This window comes from Ceratotherium simum, chromosome 20 (assembly GCF_057802395.1).
Source record: "Ceratotherium simum simum isolate JZ-2026a chromosome 20, ASM5780239v1, whole genome shotgun sequence".
In the NCBI taxonomy this organism is placed as follows: Eukaryota; Metazoa; Chordata; class Mammalia; order Perissodactyla; family Rhinocerotidae; genus Ceratotherium; species Ceratotherium simum.
The window spans coordinates 43,663,653-43,674,450 of NC_141919.1; positions in this window are offsets into that span (position 1 = coordinate 43,663,653).

The window sequence follows — 10,798 nt, forward strand, 5'->3', positions numbered from 1 at the left end:
TATGTTAATTTCAGGTGTTCAAAACAATGATCTAATATTTGCATATATTGCAAAATAATCACCACAATAAGACTAGTTAGCATCTATTACCACACAGTTAAATTTTTTTCTTGTGATGAGAACCTTTAAGATCTACTCTTTTAGCAACTTTCAAATATACAATACAGTATTATTAACTATAGTCACTATGCTGTACATGACATCCCCATGACATAGTTATTTTATTTTTGATTAGTAAAAATGTTCAACAGAATATTCTCAGAACTATGTTTAATTGAGGGAGATATGTTCAGTCTCTCAGTCTTACTCTTGTGGAAATCCTCGTCTTGGTTCATAATGTCTTCTCAGGAAAAGATGGCAAAATCTTGTCTCTAATGACAGAAGTCAGGGATAAATTTAAATTAACCAGATGTTTAAAGAATTCTACCTTCGTGTTGAAGATGAGTAAACTTAAGCTCAGAAAGTTTAGGTATCTAATAATGGCGCGGCGGCAGGGCTGTGATTTGAACAACTGTTGAATGATTCCAATGACCATGTGATTACTCAGTCTATAAAATAAATAAAAAAGGAAAGAGGATTATGTCCCTTCAAATCTATTCAATCTATGGTGACTAAAAAAAAATTAAATTTGGTTCTTTTTCATTTGAGTTGTAGACCACTGGGTAAAATGCATGAACACGTGCAGTTGAGTTAATGGCAGGCAAGGAATAACGCTCACACTTCAGCATAAACAAGTAAAAAGTGTATTTAGCCTGAAGGGTATAGAAGATAAAAGTACTAAGTCAAACTGGAAGGACTATTCTGAAAGCCAAAGAGCCTAAAAAAATCTATGGAGAATGTGAAATTCGATGTGTTAGAGCCAGCCACTTTGTCTGTTGTAGGAGACACAGGTGATAAGTATCAATGTAATAAAACACATTTGAATATATTCAACTTAAGAAAATTCTTACCCAACTTCAACAGAATACAGCTAAACACATTCGACTTATTCAAACCTGTCTCTTCCTGCTCATGTGGCACTAACTCCAGACCTTTTCTTCTCATTCGCTAAGCCACCCAACGTACTGGATAACAATTCAAATGGAAATAAACTTCTTTTCATGCTGTGGTTACCAACCAGAGTTGAATCCTCAGCTCTGAACTTATTCTTTGCTAACAACTGCTGTTTTGTCCCTCATGCTAGAAGCGTTTTAATCTTTTGTTTAGCATTCACACTTCATCACTGAATGGGGATGAGATTTACCTTCCCTCTTGGGGTTTACAGCAACCTGCCTCATTTGTGCTTTGTTAGGAACAGCACTCCCATATTATAGTGTAAATTTTGTCCTCAGGAGTCTAGGCTTTCAATTTTAGAAATTTGCCGATTAACATACACGTTATCCAACTATCACTTTTAAGTCAAAATGACTTTATTAAGTACCTATTCTTAGACCAGTGCCTTATTAGTATTAAGACGATGGCTATGAAATGTTTCCATAGTTGACATTTTAATGCTTAAATATCTATTTAGGAATTTGTTGGAATATATATATATATTTGTTAATAAATGTATAGCCTTATGAATGTATGGTTTTATGTGTGTTTTTTATTTTTATTATGTGTTCATAGCTAGTGGCTAAACAGAACTTGATGTTTGCAGCAGAGAAGAAAAATTAGCAAATTCTTGAATCAAAATTTTATTTATACTATTATTAAAGAAAGAATGAGCACTCTAATTAAGAGAAAATGTATATTAAAGTGTTGACTGAGCCTGGGGCTCTGCTGTGGAAATGGAAGACAGTAAAACTCAAACAAATTAATTATTAATGAACTTTATTTGTATTAATGAAGGAAGAATAATTTATATAAGAAAATGACCAGTTTGGACACAAAAAGTAAGAAAATCTGAATTAATGCATTTACAAATGGTTCCTCTATGGTATACAGATTGATTGTTTTTTGGTCTTCCTCTTTGAGATAAGTATATGTGTACCAGTTTATATTTGCTTTTAGTAAAAGAACATGTATTTACATGGAAGTACTCAGTCGTGTGACAAGTTTGTTAATAGGTTCAGAGACCAATTAACAAGCCAGATATTTGTATCCATAAAAGCTAACTTTTCACTCAACAAGCCTTAATACTTTTTTTTTCTCATTGCCTTTGTCATACAGGTCTCTCTCCTGTGGAACAGCCATCACTTCAACCTTCCTACAAGACCACTTCTTCTTTGTAACTCTCAGTTCTCTGTCTTGAGTGAAACCTTTCTAAGCCATGTGAGTCCATACATCCATCATCACTTTGAATGTCTCTAGTATTTCACTCTGCATTGTTTCCCTTTGTATCTATATTGTCATCTGCAACCCAAAGAGATTGGGAGTTAATTTCTAGAGTTTTTTATGTCTTGAAGCTTTCACAAAAAACTTGTGCATAGTATACTTATGTAGTATACTTATTGGTTGTCCGTTACACGTTGACTAACCATTCCTACTTCTCTGTTAACATTCTCTTTAGATGCCTCCTCTTTAGACACACTCTTTTGTGTATTCTAATCCGTTCACACTCATTTATTTTTCTTCTCTAATTTCATAGCATTTTTACTTACATTTATTGACATTGAATTTATTGTGTTCCTATCATAAGTTTACATGTCTGCCTCTATATATTTAAAGGCAGGAATTGTGTCTTTGACTTATTTTACCATTCTTCCACATTCACTGAAAATTTTCTGTGATGCTGGGCATCATCCTTTCCCTAACACATACCAGAGGGGTTAGCAAATCATAAATAGTCATTAGATGTGTTGTAGTGAGTAAATCGATGAATGAATGAAAAATCTTTTATTTGGCACACACATATTTACTGATATTGGTCATGTTCAATAAATATTTTACTATTTTCTTTTTTATTTATTTATTTATTATTTTTTTAATTTTAATTTTAATTTTTTTTTAATTTTTTGTTTATTGCAGTAACATTGGTTTATAACACTGTAAAAATTTCAGGTGTACATCATTATACTTCTATTTCTGCATAGATTACATCATGTTCACCACCCAAATACTAATTACAACCCATCACCACACACATGTACTGAATTATCCCTTTCACCCTCCTCCCTCCCCCCTTCCCCTCTGGTAACCACTAATCCAATCTCTGTCCCTATGTGTTTGTTTATTGCTGTTATTATTTTCTTAAATTAATAATAATTACTTTTTATAGGAGAGCCAAGTGTATTTGCAATTTTAGGTAGCATTATCTGGCCAGTTGCAGCAGTGTGAATTTGTGCAGTGTAGACTTGGCTATTGTGTACTCAGTTTCTTCTTGACTTGCTTGAATTACTTGTAATATTTTTTTGTGTGTGAAGATGATCAGCCCTGAGCTAACATCTGTTGCCAATCCTCCTCTTTTTTTGCTGAGGAAGACTGGCCCTGAGCTAACATCCGTGCCCATCTTCCTCTACTTTACATGGGACGCCACCATATCATGGCCTGACAAGCGGTGCGTCGGTGCACACCCAGGATCCGAACCTGCAAATCATGGGCCCTCAAAGCGGAGCACACGCTCTTAACTGCTTGTGCCACTGGGCGGCCCTACTTGTAGTATTTAGTTTTCACTTTCCTAGTCTATAAAGTGAGATATTTAGATTAGTTGAAAGCAACTGTCTTTTGCAAGCCTAGAGTTTTAAAACTTGAAGACTAATTATATCTGTGCATAAATAGATCATGGAAGTTGAACATGTGTATTATACAATGTGTGATTGAAGTATTTTTGTTTTGATTTAGAGTTCAAAATGATAATCTCTTCCCAAAAAATAAATTCAGAGGAGGCAGAATTGCATCATGGTAAGGTCCTGGAGACTGAACTCAAACATACTGAGTTCATGTCCAAGTTCTGCCATTTGTGGGTTATGTAAACTTAGGCAAAAAAAGCTAAATCATTCTGAGTATAAGTTTGCTCATCTCTATAATGGGAAAATAATGCAAGCTACCATATAAGGCTGTGACTTAACGCAGTAAAGCATGTGAAGTATTTAGCACAGTGCCTGGCACACAGTTAGCACTTGAGGGGTATCGGTTATTATTATCATCATTATTAATGCTATAAATAACTCTGTATTAAGAAAACATTTCCCTGGAAATACCTGACTCTTTAGTTTTGTTACCATTCTTTTTTTTCCCAAATACTATTCCAAATTTTGAAATTTCACTTGGACAGTTTGGATTTTCATTTTTTGTTATGTAAGTATTTCATTAGAGATTTTCAAGTCTTCTAGAACTTTAGTCATGGTTCATAAAGTCAGCTAAATAATAGGTAATGAAATCACCTTTGTCCTCTTTGTATTAAATTAATCATCTTTCAATAATATCAAAGTTTGATGTCTTGCTTTTGCAGACAGAAGCATCACACCAAAGTTTAAGAAAATCCATCTGAGCAGATATTAAAATGGGGATGATGAAGTTCTATTTTACAGCATAGTAATTATTTGATCACATCCTAATTGTGTATTTAATCTTCTGTTCTCTGAATATCTGAGAAACAAATATATATATAATAATACTAATAAAATCATACTCTCCAAGAAAGACGAACTAAAGGCCATTTAATCAAGGATTTGCTTGCCTTGATTAGCTCAAGGCAATAGTAACTTCCTCCCTCCATCTACCAAGACCTTCTGACGGTTTCTGCTGAACAACATTCTAGAGGCTTTTTGAAATGTCTGATTAGTTGCCTTTTAAATCTTCATATTGTGCCTAGTGTAGAGTCTGCTAGGCGTGTTCGTAGAAGAGTTGTTGGCCAGCTGGATGTTATAGTCTTTTTTTTTAGAGAAGTAATATTTAACTAACATTTACAGAGTTTCAACTATGTGCAAAGCACTTTGCTAAGCATTTAGAATAAAAAGATAGGGAAAGTTTAGCCTCAGTATTCAAACAACTTATAATCAAATCGGAGATGAATTTGTGTAAGCAGGTACTGTCAGTACTCGATGGTACCATAAGTATGCAGGACATCATACCTAAACCACTAAGGGATTGGTGCAGAAAGGGTAGGAAGGGTACACTCAGGAAAGTTTCCCAGATATTCACACGTTGGCTTCTTCTTAATGGGATTTGATGCAATTTGGAAATTTGGAAGCTTTCTGGTATAGAACAACCCTGAAACAGCATGTCTCTCAAACGGCGCTGAATGAGATGAGTGAATATGTTTTTTCCATGAGATTTACACCTTCATGTGCAAGTCAGAACTGGCCTAAATAATGGGTGAAATCATGCTACATAGTTCAGGCCCATAGGCCCACGTGTTTCATAAATGTCTATAGTGTAATTCAATAACATTAGTTATACTGTGACAGAATCCAGAACTCGATAACTGTCTGCCTGGAAAAAGTAATTTCCCTTTTATGAAGAAGTAGTCTGTTTTTTGGGAAATCATATAATTACTGGGGGAATAAAGAACCTTTGAAGTAAAGGCACAGGCACCCTTGCTTTTTCCTGACCTTGCCTCTTAGTGATTATAGTCAACTTGTTGGCTAGCCAGAGTGCTTCTTTGTTTGCCATATTTATTTTTTAATCATTTGACGTGACACAAAATTGTCATTAGTACTAGAATACTGAGACAGGATAATGGTTTGCAACTTTGAAAGGAAATGTCTCTAGAGCTTTGCCTGTGGGAGATCAGAGTCCTGTCAAAACATTCTATTCTGTAGGATTAATCTCTTAAATATGTTAGAATACTTCCGTTTATAGAACTCTCTTGTGACTTCTAAGCAGTGATATTCAGGTACTGACAAATGGATTGATAAAATCTTTCTGTGGCTTAATGATAGAAATAGAGGAAGACAAGCTAGGTCTTTTTTTTTGCATGAGTTATACAGGCATACATGGGTTTAAGGGAAGCAACAATTTCTCCCTTGTATTTACCTTGTATACTACGATTCTGAATGAATTTTTAAAATATTAGGCATTGATAATACTTTTTTGAAATATGATTTTTTTTTTACAAATATTGGATGGGATTGTGTTTATCACATGCCTAGGGCATTAGCATCTGGAGAGACATATTGTTATCTACTATTGGAAAATCACTGCACCAGATGCTATGGAAGATAACACACTTCATAATTCCGTGAAGCATTCAGAAATTTCCCAGATCTTTCTTGATTAACCAACTTTTATTGCAATTAACATAGGTAGTGCTCTTTTTCCCAAAAGATATTTCTTATAAACATTCGAGCACAAAATTATATCAAGATTTTTTGTTCCAAATGGCAATATGTGCAAAGATATTGACTAACCTTCATGATGAGCTTATTAAATTTGTAGTAGAGGAATAAAAATGCCATTAGAAAAGAGACCAGGAGGACAATAATTGAGCAAATCTTTAGATTTTAGGAAAAGGTGAAAGGGACTTTGCTTCCATCCATCATAATTTAATTGGTAAAGGAATTGCCCTCTGCTGAAAACAACTAAGAAATTTCAAAAATATATATGAAATAGCTATATTTAGATATTGGACAACAGGCAAAGAATGGGAACAAACGAGGCAATCACTATTACTACCCTGGCTTTCTGCCTAGAGGCACTTTCAGAAACCTGCCACAGAGAGGGGAAAAACCAAGCAGAACACAGTAGTTGGGTGGAGTTTAGGAGATTGAGATCAAAGTTCAGTAAGTCTGGGATACTGGAACATTACTGGGATACTGGAACTTTACTGAGATACTGGGATACTGGAACATTACTGGGATACTGGAATACTGGAACATTACTGGTAGCCATATCAAAGAAGAGCTTCAGAAATCTGCATAGGGGTCCACTGGAGTCTATTGATAAGTGGTGCATGCATAAGGTGAAACTTTACATGACAAAGCAAAGAAGTGTCAGTGCTGTAAGATGAAATGACTCAAGAAAACACAATGTTAGGAAAACGTTCAAGTTCTAATCAGTCGGAGTAGAGACTTTGTTGAAACCTGGGCATTCAGTAGAGGCTCCAGAAGGGCTATGTTTTCTAGCCCATATACTCAAGAACTATCTCACAAAGCTTAAATGTAAACCTCAAAGAGATTACTGCTGTGCATTTAACTGGCTTCAGAACAACTCTTACTTTTTGAAGACAATGAAATCTAGACAGAAAACAATGTATTATTCACACTATCCAACATATCCAAATAGAAGGAAACTTCCTTAACCTAGCAAAAGGCATGTATAAAAAAAAATACATCTAACCTTGTGTTTAGTGATGAAAGACTGAATATTTCTTCTTTAAGATAAGGAACTTGACAGGGATGTCTGCTCTCACCACTTATGTTCAATAATCTCTTGGATTCCAGCTATTTTAGTAAGGCTAAATAAATCAATAATATAGAGATGAGAAAATAATTAGTAAATTGTCTTCATTTGCAGTTAGCATGATCGTTTATGTAGAAGAGCCTAAGGAATCCACAAAAAAGCTACTATAATAAAGGAATTTAGTAAGTATTGGTAAAGATGTGGAAAAAGTGGCATCCTCACACATTGCTGAAGAAAATGGAAAATGAATCAGGCACTTTGGAAAACAGTTTAGTAGTTTACTAAAATGTTAAATGTAAGCTTAACATAAAAATCAGAAATTCCACAGCTATGTAGGTATCAATCTAGAAAATATGAAAACATATTCCACATAAAGACTTTGTGGAATGAACCAATCTAGAACATATGAAAACATATTCCATGTAAAGACTTTGTGAAATGATTATAATAGCCCCCAAATGGGAATTATCTATACATACATTAACTGATCAATGGGTAAGCCAAATGTGGTATATCCATATAATGAAATACTAATTAGCAATAACATAACTATTGATATATATATATACATCTAAATATACATAAACAAATAAGAATATGGAAAAAAGTGTGATTTCATTTATATAAAATTTCTAGAAAAGGTACATCTATAGAGAAAGAAAGCAAATCAGTGATTTCCTGGGACTGGGAGGTGACAGCAAATGGGCATTAGGAGCTTTTTCAGAGGCTGCAGAAATGATCTAAATATGGATTATGGTAGTGATTGCACAGATCCATAAACTTACTAAAATTTGACAAATAATCCTTGAAATATACACAGAACTGGTGGGTATATAAAATTTATATATATGTAAGTTATAACTCAGTATAACTTTTAAATAAAGAAACTTACACCAAAGTACATCACTATGAAATTTCAGAACACCAAAGAAATTTTTTCCAAGGAGAGAGTTAGAGTTTTACCTCACAAAATAAGTCAAATAACCTGAAATCTGACTGCCTTTTAGAATTTTTAATTAGAAATTTGGTGAGAGAAGATAATAGAGCCAAAAATTGCAAGAAAACTTGTTGAACCTTAACAATGTTGCCTAACATTATTTTCAATTGTGATACTATTAGAAATGTAACTCAGAAAGTGTACCTGTAATGCACCTTTTCTCAGGAAGTTTCATAAGGATGTTTTCCAGCAAAAGTGAAACAACAATCAGAAACAGGATGTAATTACATGAGAAATACTGGAACTCAACTCTGAGTATAATGAAAACAAATTGACCTAGTTTAGAACAATATTCAGCAAGTATGCTTCAAGAAGAAAGTCCTTTAAGAAGAGTGCAATGAATTCCAAACATATGCAAAATGACTAATAGTGGATATAACTAAATGACCATCAACAAATGAAGGGATAAATTGTGGTATGTCCATACATTAGAATACTGCTCAACAATACAAATGGAATTAACTATTGTAACATGCAACAAGATGGGTAAATATCAGAATCATTATGCTGAGCAAAAGAAGCAGGCAAAAAAGGAGTGCTAACTTTAAATATTTTATAAAATTTTCAAAAATACCAACTAATTTATAGGGAAAGAAAGTAGATGAGTGGTTTCTTGGGGACAGCAGTGGGGAGAGAGATGGATTACAAAGTGGCATGAGGAAACTTTCGGAGGGTGATGGAAATGTTTGTTATCTTGCTTGTGGTTATAGTTTCACAAGTTTATATATATGTCAAAGCAGAACCAATCGTGCACTTTAAACGTGAGATTTAATATATTTCAATTATAGCTCAATGAAATTGTAAAAAACAAAATCACATTCGAGTTGAGATTACATTCGACTACCCCTTCTCTTTCCAATATGTCCTAAGTTACCAAAACCCAATTAATTGTTCAGCAAAATAACAAGCTCATGGTCCTAGTGGGCATTAAGGAGGGAGAAATGGAGCAGTGTGTCCTCCATTCTGCAGGTATGGAAATACATTTTGCAAATAATTTTTTAAAAAAGGAAAAATAGGACATTTATAGTATAATAAGCACGTTGTCAATGGATTAATTCTCCAACTCTTGTAACCATTTGATAACAGTCCTCTCTTGGTAGGATAATTCTTTTGATTTTAGTCTTCAAATAAAACGTATTTTTCAGCTTGAATTTGAGGTTATGCTTTTAATAATAAATCAGAGACACTAAATGCACACAAATATTTTATGTCTCCTAATGTTTCTCCTAATATTTATTGCTCCATAACAAATGACCCCGAATTTCCTGATGTAAACAATAATAATCTTTTGTTTTACTCACAAATTTGCATCTTGGCAAGGTTCAGTGGAAACAAATCATGTTTGTTTCACAAGGTGTCACTTAGGGTAGCTCAACTACTGCAGACTGGAACAACAGGAGGATTCTCTTGCTTACATTTTTGTAGTTGATGTTGATAGCGGGATCTCTGCTGGAGCTGTCTGTCAGAACATCTACCTATGGCTACTTGGTATCCTCATAGAATACTAGCTGGTTTCCAAGAGCAAGCATCCTACAGAACCAGGTGGAAGCTGTTTATTAGTTATGTCCTGCTGTGTAAAAAATTACCCCAAAAAGTAGTAGAATAAAACAACATTTGTTACCTCACAGTTTCCTTGGGTCAGGAATCTGAACATGTCGTAGCAGCGTCCTCTGTGTCAGGGTCTGTCATAGGCTGTAATCAAGGCATCAACTCGGGGTTTAGTCTTCCTAAGGTTTGACTGGAGACGTTCCTGCTTCTTAAGCCTGCTCACTTGGTTGTTGGCAGGATTCAGTCTCTAACAGGCTGTCCTGAGGGCCTCAGTTTCTCACTGGCTGTTGGCCAAAAGTCATCCTCAGTTCCTTGATATGTGGGCCTCTACATGTTAGCTTGCTTCATCAACATGAGCACACTGAGAAGGCAACAGAGAAAATCCAGCAAGAGAGAAATCACAGTCTTTTCTAAATTAATCATGAACATTACATCCCAACTTGTTTGCCACGTTCTATTCCTTAGCAAGTCACTAGGTCTAGCTCAGATTCAAGAGAAGAAGATTGCACAAGGACTTGAATACTAGGAGGTAAGGATTATTGCAGACCATCTTTGAAAGCTGTCTACCACAGCTATATTTCCTTTATGACCAACTCTTAGAAATTATGTAACATTGCTTCCGCTGTTTTCTATTAGTCAAGGCAGGCACAAAGTTCTACCCAGGTTCCATATTGAGCCCACTAGTCAGTGAGAGGAGTGTCAACTTCCCATTAAATAAAGACCATGCTGGATAAGATATACTGCGGAGGCCATCTCCGGAAAATGCAGTTGTCTACACTTGGTAATTATAAATAGGCAGGGATTTAATTGTTAGAACATATATTTCTGATTCCTATTAACATTATAAAATGAAATACTTGGATTTATTTTTTGTCTCATTTTTCTTCTAGAAATATATAGGACTTTTTAGAAAATGTGGAACTTTGTTATATATTACAAAAATATGAGAAAAATATCTATGAAATTATAAAAACAGTTATGGGGCAAAAA